This window comes from Galeopterus variegatus, unplaced genomic scaffold, assembly GCF_000696425.1.
Source record: "Galeopterus variegatus unplaced genomic scaffold, G_variegatus-3.0.2 Scaffold1109, whole genome shotgun sequence".
In the NCBI taxonomy this organism is placed as follows: domain Eukaryota; kingdom Metazoa; phylum Chordata; class Mammalia; order Dermoptera; family Cynocephalidae; genus Galeopterus; species Galeopterus variegatus.
In genome coordinates, this window is record NW_007727220.1 from 209562 (window position 1) to 226211 (window position 16650).

Sequence of the window (16650 nt, forward strand, 5' to 3'; positions counted from 1 at the left end):
CGGGCGCAACACCGAGGGTTGCGATCCCGTTGCCAGTCAGTAAAAAAGACAAAAAAAAAAAAAAAAGGAAAAAAAAAAAATCAACGAATAGGGCCAGCCTGGTGGCGCACTGGAGAGTGCACCGCACGGCGGCGCTCCCACTGAGGGTTCGGATCCCATGTGGAGACCGGTTCCCGCTCACTGGCTGAGCGCAGTGCAGGCGCAGCACCGAGGGTTGCGATCCCGTTACCGGTCAGTAAAAAAGACAAAGGAAAAAAAAAATCAACAAATATAATTTATCACGTCAACAAGCTGAAGAAAAATAGTCATATGATTATATCAATAGTTGCAGGAAAAGCATTTGTCAAAATCTGATACCCATTCATGAAAAAAATTCTCAGCCAACCAGGATAGAGAGGAACTTTCTCAGCTTGATAAAGAGCATCTACAAAAAACCCACAGCTCACATTATACTTAATGGTGAGAAACTAGATGCTTCCCCCTAAGATCAGGTGTCCCCTCCTACCCCTTCTATTAAACATAGTATTGAAAGAAAAAAACACCAACATAGTATTTTGGTTTTTTGTTTTTGTTTTTTGGCAGCTGGCCAGTACAGGGATCCAAACCCTTGACCTTGGTGTTACAAGGCTGCGCTCTAACCAACTGAGCTAACCAGCCAACCTAACCCAGTATGTTTTATCTAGTGAAATTATCCTTCAAGGGCCGACCCCGTGGTGCACTTGGGAGAGTGCAGCGCTGGGAGTGCAGTAGCGCTCCCGCCGCGGGTTCGGATCCTATATAGGGATGGCCAGTGCACTCACTGGCTGAGTGCGGTACGGCCGGGCACAAAAAAGACAAAAAAAAAAAAATTATCCTTCAAAAATGGAGGATAAATAAAGACTTTATTAGACAAATAAAAACTGAAAGCTGGGCTGGCCCAGTGGCACACTGCTACAGTGCGGCGCTCCCGCCGAGGGTTCGGATCCCACATACAGACCGGCCGCTCACTGGCTGAGCGAGGTGCGGGCGCAACACTGAGGGTTGCGATCCCGTTGCCGGTCCCGGTCCGGTACGGGCACGACACTGAGGATTGCGATCCGTTGCCGGTCACGAAAAAAGACAAAAAAGGAAAAGGGAAAAAAAAAAAAAAAAAACTGAAGGAATTTGTTGCCAGTAGATGTGCTTTATGAGAAGTGTTAAAAGACATTTTTCAGAGGGAAGAAAAGTGATGTAAGTCAGAAGCTCAGATCTACATAAACATTTTAAGTATCCCGCTCCTCTTTCTTCTAACTTGCATAGTTTCTAATGATAAGTCCAAAGTAATTCTTATCCTTGTTTTGCTGTAGGTAAGGTGTTTCACCCCCCTCTGGCTTCTTTCAAGTTTGTCTTTGGTCTTCTTCAATTTGTATATGATATGCCCAGGTGTGGATTTGGGGGTATTTATTCTGCTTGGTGTTTACAATTCCTGGATTTGTGGTTTGGTTTCTGTCATTAATGTTGAAATATTCTTAGCCGTTATTACTTTAGATATTTCTAATGCTCCTCTCTCTTTCTGGTATTCACGTTAAGTGTATGTTATGCCTTTTGTAATTGTCCCACAGTTCTTGGATATTCTTTTGTTTCCTTTATTATTTTTTCTTTGCTTCCCAGTTTGGGAAGTTTCTACTGACATATCTTCCAGCTCATGGCTTCTTTCCTTGCCCTGTTCTGCCTGCTGCTGAGCTCATCAAAGGTAGTCTCTGTTCTATCAGTGTCTTGGTTTTCATCTCTCTGCTTTCATTACCCGTCTGTTCTGGCTTATTCCACGTTTTCCATTAGAGTCCTTGGCATATTAATAGTTATTTTAAATTCTCAGTCTGATAATCCAAAATCTCTGCCATATCTGAGTCTGGCTCTGACACTTGCTTTGTCTCTTCAGACTGTGTTTTTTCTTTTCTTTTCTTTTTTTTTATCATGACTCATAATTTTTTGGTGAAAGCCAAACATCATATATTGGGTATAGAACTGAGATAGATAGGCCTTTAGTGTGAGGTGCTTTTGTTTTTCTGGCTAGAAGTTACCCTGCGTTTATTGTTTGCTGTAGCTGTAGGTGTCAGAGGCTAAAGTTTCCTCTAGTATCCTTGTTTTTGTTTCTGCTATTGTCTTTGGGTTTCACTAGAGACTTCTTAAATAGAATCTCAACCTTCCAGTTCCTTTGGCTGTAGTCCTCTATATTATGCAGGAGCTCTGTAGATGGGGTGGCAAGGTGTGGAGCAAGGGGAAGGTCTCAGTCCTTTAGAGATCCTGTGTCCCTGGGCTGTGACCTTCACAAGTGCTTCCCAGCTCTTTTTGTCCCCCTTAAGAAACAGAAAGGCTAGAGGGGGCTGGAGTTGCGTATATTCCTTCCCCCCGTGTTGGAGAAGGTGCTGAGGAAATCTTTTCCCTTGTTTGCTAGCCTTTGTTGTTGAGAACACTCTGGGAGTATTTCAAAATGGTCGCTTTTCCCCTCTCCCTGGTCAAACACAAAGGGATTTTTCCCCTGTCTTCACTATGAGAATCTGGTGGGGCCCCTTGGAGGTAAAACCCACATAACTGTAGAAGTCCCCTTTAGACTGGTCCCCATGAGTTTTTAAGTCTCAAGGTTATCCATACTCAGACTCCAGCAATTCATCAGAGTTACCATTTAAGTGGTCATTTAGGTGTCTCCTCCAGTCTCTCCAGTATTTTTTTTGGAGTTTTTTTTTCACTGAAACATAATTGATTGTACATATCTGTAGGGTACCACGTTGAACTCTCTCTCGAGTTTTTGGGGTGGTGGCTTTTGTCCTGTGACCTCAGTTATCTGATGGATCTAAGAAAAAAAATGTAGGCTTGCTGGCTCACTTGGTCAGAGCACAGTGTTATAATGCCAAGGTCAAAGGGTTCAGACCCCCATACCAGCCAGCCCACCAATAAATAAATAAATAAATAAATAGTCACTGATTTTCAGTTTGACTCTTTTCTTGTTGTAAGAGCAGGGGTATGACTTCACATGTTGGAACTGAAACTGGAAGTCACCCCATTCTTAGCCCGTTACCCAATGAATGCCTTTCCTAACAGATGCATCTAGAAGGTCACAGTGCTCACTCACCAGGTGTGGTTGGAGAAAACCATTAACTCCACTGTCTTGGACATACTGGAGGACTGGAGAGAAACATCTTGCATCTGATTTCACACAGGCCAGTGTGGACAACAGTGCAGAGGGCCAGTGGGGCTGGGGACACAATTGCCATGGGTGACCAGTAATAAAAATCTATTCCAAAATATACAGAATCATAAAAACGCAAACACCTTGCCTCATTCCCAACCGATAGAGAATATTGTCTGCTTACACAAGAAAAGCATCCAGTGCCATTAGTACATAGAAAATGCAAATTAAAATGAAGATAAAAGGCCATTTTGTGCACACTCTACTTTGCTTTTTGTTTTGTTTTTAGCAAAAGAGAAATTATAAAAGCCCAATGTTGTAAACTTGTAAGGAAATATGTGCCCCTTAGAATTGCTAGTAGTTCTGTAAATGAATATAATCGAATCTGGTAGATGTAACTGGAGCCAATGAGAAGATGAGTTTTGACTCCATAATTCCGTTCCAGGGATTTTTTTTCTCTTGACAATGATTCAAGAGAAAACAGCCTCATGTACAAAGACATTTATACCAGCATTATTTGTAATAGCAATGGAGGTAAGTAGCCTCAATTGTCCAACATTAGGGAATGGTCTGGCAAACTTACCAAGCCAATACAAACAAAGAGTGTTTTCACATTACCTCTCCCGTGCTGTGATCCTCCCTGCACCATGCACATCCTGTCACACTTGCGAACTGGGTAGCTTTCTGTCCACTCCTCTAAAGTTCCGTTACCCCTCCCATGTCCCATTTGCTGGAAGTCCCTGGAAAGCACACTATACGGCCTGCTCATTCTGGTCTGCCTGCCACCTACCTCAGGCTGTGGTAAAGAAAGGCACCAGACAAAAGCCTGGTGGTCAAAATATGGGCCACATTCCGGCAGCATCAGCATCACCTAGTTGCAAATGCAGACTCTCAGGGACAGTGGAAAGACAGAGTTGTTATTTAGTGGGTACAGAGTTTCAATTTTGCACGAAGGAAAGCATTTTGGAGATTGGATGTGCAACAATGTGAACATACGTAACACTACTGAACTTAAAACTGCCTAAAAATGTTTTAAAATGGTAAATTTTATGTTGTGTATTTTAACACAATTTAAAATAAAAATGCAAAATCTCAGGCCCCACTCCAGACTATTGCTACATCCACATATTACAAAATCCCTGGGTGATTCGTTTAAGTTTTGAGATGCCCTGTATGTTGGGCATACGGCTATTCTTAAAATATAAATTCTCATTAGTTAACTATTTCTAATTAAAACATATACTTTATTTTTCTCCCTCACGGTGGGAGGCTGGTCCTTATCTTCTCTTGGACTCCTTCATTTGCATGAAAAATGGAGAAACAAGTGGCAGCTGGCTGACTCCAAGGACATCGTGATGCCATGGCAACCGCTTCCATCAATAACTTAATTTCATTTCTGCTCTTACATCTTTCTCTCCTCTGTCCTAAAGCTGGAAATGTTTTAATTTGGAAAGAACATAAGATGGCTTGTGGTTTCTATGCCAACATCTCCTGCATACTCCCTAATGGGCTTTAATATCACAAGGGAAACTATTAGGAAATCATAGAGTTTTAGAACTCCAGGGACCCTAGAGACCACTCATCCCAGCCCTTCACTTGACTAAAGAGCCAGCTGGTGCTGGTAGGTTAAGTACCCTGTGTTGCACGGCAATCCTGCCAGCCTGCATTGACATTACACCTGAACAGTTTGCTCAGTCCTGGCCCACATGACGGTGTTAGGCAGGATTGGGGGATGGAAGGCTCTTTAGGAGAATTGGTTTAAGTGTCTTTCTACTCCCCCCACCCCCCCAAATTCAGTTTATCAGCCTGCTTGGGCTGCCATAACAAAATACTGCAGACTGGGCAGCTTAAACAACAGGAATTTATTGTCTCACAGTTGGAAGATCAAGGTGTTGTCAGGTTGGCTCCTTCTGAGACCTCTCTCCCTGGCTTGTAGGTGGTGTCTTCTCCCTGGGTCTTCACATGGTCTTCCCTCTTTGTGTGTCTCTGTCCTAATCTCTTTTTATGGGGACACCAGTCATATTGGATTAAGACCCATCCTAATGATCTCATTTTAACTTAATTACTAATTTAAAGACACTGTCCAAATGCATTCACATTGTGGGGGAGCACAATTCAGCCCATGAGACCAAGCCAGGCTGGATCCTCTGGGGAGGCTGACCACACCTCAGCCAACTCTGTGTGTGCAGGCTCCAGGGGGTCTGGCTCCAATGACATGCTGTCATTCTGTACAGGGCTGGAGAGCTTCTGGCAGGCACTGAGCCTGTCCCAATTTCATCAATTACATATTCTTATACATTTCTGGCATATGTAGCCTGTTCCTTTTGCCCATGTTGGGCTTTGAGTCAATGATCACAAGGCAGCCTTGCTAGCAGCTGTTTCATGATACTATTGAATGCTGCGGTGCAACTCCCTGGCTGCAGTCACTCCTGTTCCTCAGTGCTGTTGTTTCCTGAGAAATCCTGCATTGGGCTTCCTGAGAGGAAAGAGCTGAGTGTCAAGAAAAACACTGCCATTTCCTGAGCATTGACTCGGCATCTTGGATCTTATTTAATCCTCAATCATCCTGCAGGAGTCTCATTCAGCAGATGTTCCTGGCACTGGAGATACAGCTGAGAACAAACCAAGTCCTTGCCCTCATAGGACATACATCCTGGTGACAAGACAAGCCAAAAGGAGGAGAAAATGCAGATTAGTGGGGAAGAGTAAGTGTTGAGGAAAAATAAAGCCAGGTGTGGAAAGAGTGAGTGGAGGGTGAGGGCTGCTGGTATCTGGAGTGTGGAGAGAGAAGGCATCTCTGAGGACACATTTTGCAGAATCCTGAAGGAAGAGGAACTTACAGGGAAGGGAACAGCAAGTATGGAGTCCCTGAGAAGGACCACCAAGGACGTGGTGTGTCTGGAGAGCAGGAAGCAGGGGACTGCATAGTAAAGAGTTTAACCTCACCCAAATGAGGGCTGCCCTTTGCACTTGGCTTCCTGGAGGTGATGTCTAAGTCCTTGAAATGTCCTGCCTGTCAGGAGTGTCTTTGTTTACCTGGAGCCTTGGGTCATTCACTGCAGATAGTCTAGCAATGTGATTTAAGGTGAGGACAGCCACAGCAAATAGTCTTTAGGGTGGGGCTGACCACCCCAGAGAGACCAAAAATGTGATTCAGGGTGGGAGCTCTGGGTCACATCCAGAGAGGCTGAAGACTGATCCTCCACATGGGTAATCAACTGTGCCTGTGTAACAGAGCCCTAATAAAAACTGAATAGAGAGGCTCAGGTGGGCCTCCCTGATTGGTGATACCCTGTGCATGCTGTCACACCCATGTTGGAAGAATAGTTCTGCTCAGGACTCCACAGGGAGAAGACAGCAGATGCCCCACATTTGGAAGTTTCCTGGACTCTGCTCTATGCACTTCTCTTGGCTACTTTTAATCCATATTCTTTCCCTATAATAAACTGTAGTGTAACTGCTTTCAGCAAATTCTTCTAGAAAATTATCAAATCTAAGGGTGGTCTTGGGGGTCCCCAAACTTCCAGTTGGTGTCAGAAGTGAGGGTAGTCTTGTGTGGCCTGTTCTTTCTAAACTTCATAGTTGGCTGGACTCTTGCAGGGACAGTAGTAGAAAACTGTGGGCAAGACAGGGAGGAGTCAGTTCACATGGGCCCATTGGAGGGAGGGACTCTGGCTTTTACTTTGGAGGGTTTGGAGGAGGCACAAACCTGGCTTTTGCTCTAAAAGAATCGATCTGAAGAATAGAGTTGAGGAGGCAAAGTTTGTAACTTGGAGACCACCCGAGCAAAGGTGATAGTGAGGCTAGAGGTGAGAGAGGCTCAGCCTGGTGCTGGCAGCAGGAGTGGGAGCCCAGAGGACTTGCCGAGGGGTCAGTTTGGGGGCATGAGGGAAAGAGAGGAGGCGAGGAGGACTCTGAGGCTCTGGCCTGTGTCTGAAGGACAGTGGTCCCCTTTACCGAGATGGCAGAACCCAAGGCTTGGTTTGGGACATGATGAGTTTGAAATGTCTTGTGGACCTCTATGTGAGATTTGAAGTGGGCAGTTGGTCATGTAAGCCTGGAGTTCAGGACAGGTTTGTGCCGAGATACACGTTTGAGAAGTATCAGGCTATGTGATCTTCTGTAGCAGATGAGCTTCGTGGAGGTCACCTGTCACGAGAGCATAGAGATGAGAAGAGACCTAAGGACAGAGCCCTCAGGCCTCCGACATCAGGAGGTTGGGGAGAGATGGGAAAGGGATGGCCAGTGAGAATGGAGCCCCAGGGTCAAAGTGAAGAAAGTGTTTAGAGGAAGCAACCAGCTATATGAAATGCTGCTTGGACCATCGGGTAAGGTGTGGGCTGAGCCCAGACATGAGGCTGGCAACATGGAGGTGGAGTGGTTGGGAGGGAAACCTGAGAATGGATGTAAGGACAGGAGGAGCCTGGGCTAGGTCACTCCGGAGCAGTCTTGCCCTGGAGAGTTGCAGAGACGCATGGGGATAGTTGCCGGGACATGTGCAGCTTACAGTGCATCACATATTCTGATGGGACACCCACAAAGAGGGAGGAAGGATGCAGGAGGAGAGGGCGTCAGACCATGTCCTCATGGCAGTAGGTGGGTGGGTGGGGAGGTGGGCTGGTGGGATGCTTGGTAGTGGGAGCAGGGAGGAATCTCTCCTGTCTATATCTATGTTCTCAGTAAAGTAGGACATAGAGTTAGCAGAGGAGGAGGAGGCATCAAATCGTCTGCCTGGGAGGTGGAACCTGAACGGACACAGATGGAGCAAATGGATGGTTGCCAGGAGGGCGAAGCTCCCCTAGGAACTAGCATGTCCAAGGGACACGGCCGGCTTTGCTGGTGCGTTTTGAGAGGCAGGAGAGTCGCATTTATTCAGTACCACAGTCATGTGGTGTGGGAAAGGAGGAAGAGAGCAGAAGGCAGGAGTACAGCCCCAGGTGGCAGGCACAGGAAGTTGAGGAGTTGGGATGTTAAAGGGAGTAAGCCTGAGAGCTCGAAGGTAGGGCCCCAGAGTGGGCTGCCAGAAATTGCAGTTAGGGACAGTGTGATGACCGTCAGAGCAGGCAGCGGGTGGCAGACTGCAGGCCACAGCTGATGGCACCTCATGAGATCACCTCATGAGGTCATGCCCTGGATTTTGTTTATAAAAATTAGGAAAGGATAGAAAATGTTAGGGCATTGCACAAATTAAGAGTATATGTTATATTATGAAACTGTTATTTCATATATATGTGTACTAGATCACAATGTAAAATTTCTTTTTACTTTTTTTTATTGTGGTAAAATCACATAGTTTAACATTTTAACAATTTTTAAGTGTAAAATTTAGTGGTAGTAAATACATTCACATTGTTGTGCAATTATTTCCACTACCAATTTCAAAAACTTTTCATGATCCCAAACAGAAACACCATACAAATAAAATGTAATGGGTAATATGGTTCATGGTTAAAAACATTTGAGGCAACAAGTACATGAATAGTGGTAGTAAATACATTCACATTGTTGTGCAATTATTTCCACTACCAATTTCAAAAACTTCATGATCCCAAACAGAAACACCATACAAATAAAATGTAATGGGTAATATGGTTCATGGTTAAAAACATTTGAGGCAACAAGTACATGAAAAGATGCTCAACATCACTAATCGTAAGAGAAATGCAAATCAAAACCACAGTGAAGTACCACCTCACACCCATCAGGATGGCCACTGTCAAAAAAGAAAATAGCAAGTGTGGGCAAGGATGTGGAGAAATTGGCACACTTGTGCACTGTTGATGGGAATGTTGAGTGGGGCAGCTGCTTCGGGACATAGTATGGAGGTTTCTTTAAAAATTAAACATAGAAATACCACATGATTCAGCAACTCCGCTTCTGGGTATATAGCTAAACAATTGAAAGCAAGGTCTTGAGACATCTGTACAGCCAAGTGTACAGCAGCAGCATCCACAATAGCTAATATGTGGAAGTAACCCAAGTGTCCATTGATGGATGAATGGATAAACAAAATGTGCTCTCTACATAAAATGGAATATAATTCAGCCTTAAAAAGGAAGAAAATTCTGGGGCTGGCTGGTTAGAGTGTGGTGCTGATAATATCAAGGTCCAGTGTTCAATCCCTGTACTGGCCAGCTGCCTCCCCCCCAAAAAAAAGTCATTATACTAAGTGAAATAGCCAGTCCAGTTACAAAAAGACAAATACTGTATGGCTCCACGTACGTGAGACACCTACAGTAGTCTAATTCATAGAGACAGAAAATAGAATGGTGGGTGACAGAGGCTGGGGGGCAGGGAGGATGGGGAGTTATTTTTTAATGAGTACAGAGTTTCAGTTTTCCAAGAAGAAAAGAGTTCTGGAGATAGATAGTGGTGATGGTTGCACAATATTATAAAATATTTAATACCACTGAACTAACTGTACACTTAAAAATGGTTAAAATGATAAATTTTATGTTATGTGTATTTTAGCACACTAACCAAAATTGGAAAAACACCATTTGAAAGGCACCGGTCAGTGGTCAGCAAGGGGGTCAGTAACAGTTGGGGCAGAGGACAAGATCCTTGCAGGACAGGGGCCAGTGAACTGACAGGCACTGGAAGGATTGTCTGTCTACCTTTTATGTATATACAGTAATCACTTAGATTGTAAGGGAATGCTGTATCTCCATGAACGAGGCTAGGAGTCATAACACAGAGAACGATGAGAGTCTAGTGCCAAAATTTCCCTACAATGAAGGTGTCTGCAGAAATAGAGCAGAAGGGATCTAAGTGTCCAGCCACCACACATGGTTGGATATTTAGGTATGATGAGTTTACTATGCTGCCACTAAAAATATTTATAAAGGCCGATCAGTTGGTTGGACTGTGGTGCTGATAACATCAAGGTCCAGAGCTGGATCCACCAGCTAGCTGCAAATGATAGATAGATAGATCGATGATAGATCGATGATAGATAGATAGATAGAGATAGATGATTAGATAGATAGATGATTAGATAGATAGATAGATAGATAGATAGATAGATAGATAGATAGATAGGTAGATAGGTAGATAGATCAGAAAATCAAAATAGAACAAAAAAGTCGACAGGTCCACCCCGCCCCCGGCCGCCCAGCAGGTGCTCCCTGGGCCCACCCGCAGCCTCACTATCCTCGGGTCGCCACAAAGTAAACGCCCGCGCAACTGTATCGAGGCCCGCCCGTACTCACGGCCGCTCGTTTTACATGTATATAAAACTTGGGGAAATGCTCCTTAAACATGCAGGAGACAAAATTGTATAAATTTTGAATCACATAAAAATTAGGATTATTTTTTTTCAAGACACGCTGAGGAAAGATATTTACAATTGCAAAAACAACGAAAGCTTGATATTTAAAATAATCAAAGGAATGAAAATTCACAAGGAAATGAAAACCCGGTTGGAAATTGGAGGCGACGTGAAATGACTAATAGTTAATGAAGAGATGCATCTGAAAAACACGTCTTAAAACGATCATGAGATTCCACTTTGCAGCCAGGAGGTTTGTGTAAGCAGGTGGTTGGCGGCAACGCTAGAAAGAGTGGCTAAGAAAATGGTGACAAATGTGTAACAGGCAACCAGCCACAGTCTAAGGAATCAGGTGCACACCAGCGACAGATTGCCAAAAAGAATAGTCTAGAGAATGCTACCATGTATAAAAGTGTTAAATACGAGTACATTGTAACCAACAGTGTGTGTGTGTTTTAACTGTGTAACTAAAAACCAACCTACAGAGAAAGGATGTGGGACCAAGAAAATGACATTAGAGGTGTGAGGGACGAGGTGCGGACTCCAAGAGGGCGTGGGCCTGGGGGGCGCTTCCTCGAGGATGGGGCAATCTGTCGTGTGCGATTTGGGGGTCTGGAGCAGAGCTAAGGTCCAGATGAAGAGGTCCTCAGGTGGTGAGGGGGTCGTAGGGAGGCTTGAAGAGTTCAGAGAGGGTGGTCTGGCCAGGAGAGCCCGGAGGACCCCGCATTCTGGAGACCCGGCCGCAGAGGGAGTCAAGCCAGGGACTGCCCCGGCCCGGCGCACCACCCGACCCGCGTCAGGCCTCCAAGTACGGACCTGCGCTCAGCCTTCTGCTGGCGCCCCCCGAACGCGGCCGACAGAGCGGCCTCCGCAGAGGGGGCTGCGCGCGGGCCCCACCTCAGTCCCCACCTCGGTCCCCGGAGCTGAGGGCCCTGCAAGTCCTCGGTCCATCCACGCATGCCCGGATGAGTGAGTGGCCGGCGGGCTTCCCGAGTCGGAGGCTTCCCACCGCAGAAGACCCCCGCAGGCCCAGCACCCCTGCAGGGCCAGCCTGCGCCTGCGCGCTGGGCTCCTGGCTAAGCCCTCCCTTGCGCCCCTCCCGCCCCGCGCGGCCCCGCCCCCGAGTCTTTCGGCCCTTACAGGTTGGCTCTGAGGCCACGCCCGGCGGGCCGCCTCCCTACGACCCCCTCACCACCTGAGGACCTCTTCATCTGGACCTTAGCTCTGCTCCAGACCCCCAAATCGCACACGACAGATTGCCCCATCCTCGAGGAAGCGCCCCCCAGGCCCACGCCCTCTTGGAGTCCGCACCTCGTCCCTCACACCTCTAATGTCATTTTCTTGGTCCCACATCCTTTCTCTGTAGGTTGGTTTTTAGTTACACAGTTAAAACACACACACACTGTTGGTTACAATGTACTCGTATTTAACACTTTTATACATGGTAGCATTCTCTAGACTATTCTTTTTGGCAATCTGTCGCTGGTGTGCACCTGATTCCTTAGACTGTGGCTGGTTGCCTGTTACACATTTGTCACCATTTTCTTAGCCACTCTTTCTAGCGTTGCCGCCAACCACCTGCTTACACAAACCTCCTGGCTGCAAAGTGGAATCTCATGATCGTTTTAAGACGTGTTTTTCAGATGCATCTCTTCATTAACTATTAGTCATTTCACGTCGCCTCCAATTTCCAACCGGGTTTTCATTTCCTTGTGAATTTTCATTCCTTTGATTATTTTAAATATCAAGCTTTCGTTGTTTTTGCAATTGTAAATATCTTTCCTCAGCGTGTCTTGAAAAAAAATAATCCTAATTTTTATGTGATTCAAAATTTATACAATTTTGTCTCCTGCATGTTTAAGGAGCATTTCCCCAAGTTTTATATACATGTAAAACGAGCGGCCGTAAGTACGGGCGGGCCTCGATACAGTTGCGCGGGCGGTTACTTTGTGGCCACCGGAGGATACTGTGGCTGCGGGAGGGCCCAGGGAGCACCTGTTGGGCGGCCGGGGACAGGGGGGACCTGTCGACTTTTTTGTTCTGTTTTGATTTTCTGATTTGTTGATATTAGATTCACTTGGTTTTGGAACAGACCACAAAACCTAATCTTTGATTTCCCCCCTTTCTTCTCTCCACCTTCCCGCTGCCCTCCTCCCCCCAGCCCCACCATGAAAAGATTTACAGAAAATGAACGAAATGCCTAATGATTATTGGTGTTTCCCATCTTAAAACAAAAGAAAACAAAAACGGTTGCAGCTGGAGAGGGAAACGAGGACAAAAGAGGTCTCCTAGGAATGTTTATTAGAAAGGGGAAACGTTTTCAAGTTGCCCAAATAAAGATCTTGGTTAAAATGAATTGTCCTCAGTGTTTACCACTTGTGGCACTAGGCTTTATTAATGTAGAGATTGCCTGAGCTTCAGAAACCTACAGAGGAGGGTTCCCCCTCCCCCAAACCTGCCTCTGACATCTTTGATGTCCAAATCATGTGCTGGTTCTAGGATGGAAAGAATGTTGAAATTGTACTTTAGATAGATGATGGGCACAGAAGACATGAATTTCCCCACCTCAAGCCTTTTCTTTTCAGTTGCATTTCTTCTGTCTACCCAAAACATACTCACCCTAACCTGCTATTTCCTTTGCCAAGAATGGTGTTCTTTTCACCCACTCCTAGCCAGGCCTGGAGGCTAGGGTTACCTCCTCTGGGGAGCCTTTCTTGGCACTTCACCTGAGCAAGCTGCCCCTCTCCCATCACCTGTATGCCCTCTGGACTCTGCTGTGTTCCAGCAGGTGTATCAGTGTTGGCTGAGCACATGCTCCATTCCAGGAGCTGTGCTTGATCCCTGTGTCATTGAGTCTTATAAAATCATACACCGCCCAGCTATAGGCTTTTGGGGAACAGTGGTGGCATGCTTGAGGAGTGCTGATTCCGAGTATCTTGTAGACTTTTGTGCTCCCTCCCCTTGGACCCACAGGGTTAGAGTGTCTTCTACTTGTGAGAACCCCTCAGGGCTATGACCAGGGCAAAATCCTGTCTTACCACAGGCATGTAGCACAGGGTCTGGCCCATACTGGCCACTTTAAAAAAATAACTGAATGATCGTAATTACCAATCTGAGCAATAGTCTTTCTGTTTTTAAAAAAATCTTATTTTGGAATAACTGTGGGTTTACATAAAAGTTGCGAAAATAGTACAGACAGTCCCAATATACCCCACACCCAGTTTCCTACATTGCTGTGGTACACTTGCCAAAATTAAAAAACTGACTTGGGACATTCTTTTAACTAACTCCAGGTATTAAGTCTTTCCATTTTTGAAGTGCTAAAATGTGTGAAACTGTTTCTTTATGTTGAGAGCAGTGTTCCTGTAATGTCTGTCCTTTGATCCCTGCCTGTTTTCACTTAGTTCCACAAGCATCTGTGTCAAGGGGCAGGGTTGGAATGGAGGCACAAGAGGCTGCTGTGTAATTTCAATACATTTTTCTTCCTAGAAGACTGATAAACGGAAAATGGTTCAGAATGTGAAGAACAATAGAAGTCCTCCTTTAAAACTGGTCTCTGATATTCTTCATTAGACATTCATTTGGTTTTTAAAAGAATGTTTTCAGTAGTTAGATCTGATAATCAGTGAAACTTCTACGGAGTGGGAATTTTGACAAGGGATTTGGGTAGAGGTGGGAGAAAGTTCTAAACAGCCAAGACATGAGGGCTTAAGGGTTCTGGGGAGGGCAGTGCAGGATGGATTCAGGAAAGAAGTCAAGAGATGAAATCAGTTCTGCCAGCCAAGTGACATTCCTCCAAGGATAGAGATGCTGGAGTACTGCTGAAAACTTGGCAGCTGGTGATAGAAAAGTGGAAATCCTAGAGCTAACCCACCGTCCACACACCAGGAAGGAGTTAAGAGCCCCCACTACCCCACTATTCAGCAGGACCTCTGGCACCTGCAGGGCCTTGGGACCAGGTCCAGGATTCCCTGTGGGGCTTGTGAGGTTGACCTTGCTAACCCTGTACCATACTGTAACAATGACAGTATGCTGCTGACATGAGGCACTTGTCAGGCATTTAAACTGTGACCAAGGATCCCCCCCCCCCCCAACATCTGTGTGATTCTCTGGACTACCCTGTGAATCGCATATTATCTCATTTTACAGATTAGGTAACGAGCTTGGCTGAAGTCCCAGAGCCAACAAATACGTAGCACATTTTGAATCAAACCCTGGGAAGCCTCTCAAAGCAAGTGGAACCCTCTTTCTGTTCTGTCCCAGCAGCAGCATCTATCACCAAACCCCTTCTGCTTGCTCCCTGTTGGTACCGCCTGTCTTCCCAGTGTTGTTGCCATAGCTCCTCTGAGCACTGGACCCCCTTTCTGACTCCTCTTTGTGTCTCTGGTTTCTCCCTTCCCTTGCCCCAGGATAGGGCTTTGAATGTTTGATTACACTTTATTTAGCATAGGATTAAATAAAATAGTTTGAGATTCCCGCCCTCTTTTCTTCCACTCCCATCCCGTCTTCTAGGTCTAGTAGCCATCTGTTCAACTGAAAAGCAGGGCAGCCTTGCATTGCATGTGGTTTCTATGTCTTCCCTCTTATTGTCAGAAAAGAAACTAGGTACCTCTGCTAGGATGTGCCCCAAGGCCATGGCTGTAGGAAACTTTGTTACTAGGAGTAGAAGTAAAAGGAGAATGTATTGCAGGTTCTTCATATAGAAAGGCTCAGTGCAGACACGTTATCAGTAGTCTTGTGGCAGCATAGGTGGGAGGAGAGACGGAGGATGAGCTACTCTATGGCAGAGGTGTCCAGACCACTGGGTGAAGGAGGAGTCAGACCCCTCTGGGATTTGCCAGAGGGCAGGGGCTGGTGGGGAGGCCACAGAGGGCCAAGGGAGCTTTGTCTTAGGGCAGTCGTGTAGGTGGGATGACTGGGGGGTCTTCTCGCCCCTCCCAGTGGGTCCTGTGGTGCACCAAGGCTGCAGTCCCTGAAATGTGGAGGAAAGCTTTTCATCCTTATAATTCAAGTAGGGAGGAAGTGGATGTGTGTGTAAAGGGAGGCTGGTATTGCCAAAGGCAAATTGTACTTATGCTATTGTTCTTTGATACAAATCATTCCAGACCTTTCCATGCTTAGACTGTGTGTGAGTTTGAATAGTCAGTACATACACTTGGTATCAAAATCAGAAGGTACAAAAAAAGTAGACAGTGAAAAGGAAGTCACCTTTGCTGCCCTTCTGTCTCTAGCCTGAAGCCCCACATGGAAATGTTTCTGATACATGTTTATCCAGGCATTTGGCCCATCTCTTTTGGTTAGACTTGAAGTGGTTTCTAATCTTTTGTTATCACAGGCAATGTTGTAACAGTTACCTAGTTATCTCATACCTGTGTGAGTAAGTCCAGAGATAAATTCCTGGGATGGACCCCTAGTCTAGGGGCATGTGCCCAGGGACACTAATGAATGTTGCCAAAAGCTACATCATAGAGTGCTCTCACCAGTACTGTTAACAACTTTTTAAAAAAATTGTTGCCCACCTGCAGGGCATAAGACAGGTATCAGTGTGCCTTTAGTTTGCATTGATGAGTAAAGGTGAACACCTGTGCATGTGTCCACTGGCACAGTGGTCCAGGTATGGACTCTGGCTTTGAATCCAGCTCTGCAGCTTACTAGCTGTGCAACCTTGGGCAGATTGGTTAACCTTTCTGGGCCTCAGTTTCCCCATCTGCATGTGGGACTAATAAGAACACACATCTCTTAGAATTGCTGTTAACGTGGGATTCTCATACCATGAACTTCCGGGAATACTGGCAGCGTGGGCTGTTGGGCTCTTTAGGAGCCGCTGAAGTTCCTTTCTGTGACCTGGCAGTTTGTCCGTTGTCCATCTCTCTGTGACAGTGGTGGCCTTCTCATCTTTTTAGTTCCTAGGACAGTGCCTTGGCAGTGAGAGGAGGATGAGGTGAAGGCAGCCGCGGGGAGGCCTCTCAGTGGAGAAAAGGGAAGGGCCTGCTGAGTGACCCCGGAGGCGGTGGTGGCTCTGGAGGAAGGAGAGAGGCAGGCCAGGAAGGCGATGCTGTCTCTCCCCACTCAAGCTCTGAGGTGGCTTCTCTCTCCTCCTGGAGAGATGGACCTTGATGTCTGCGTGTTGCCTGCCTGGGGCCCCCCATCTTCATGAACTCAGGCAGAAGGTGGCAGGCCACCTGAGCAGCGTCGTCTTCCCTGCTGCTCCCTGAACTCTGTCCACCAGGCCCAC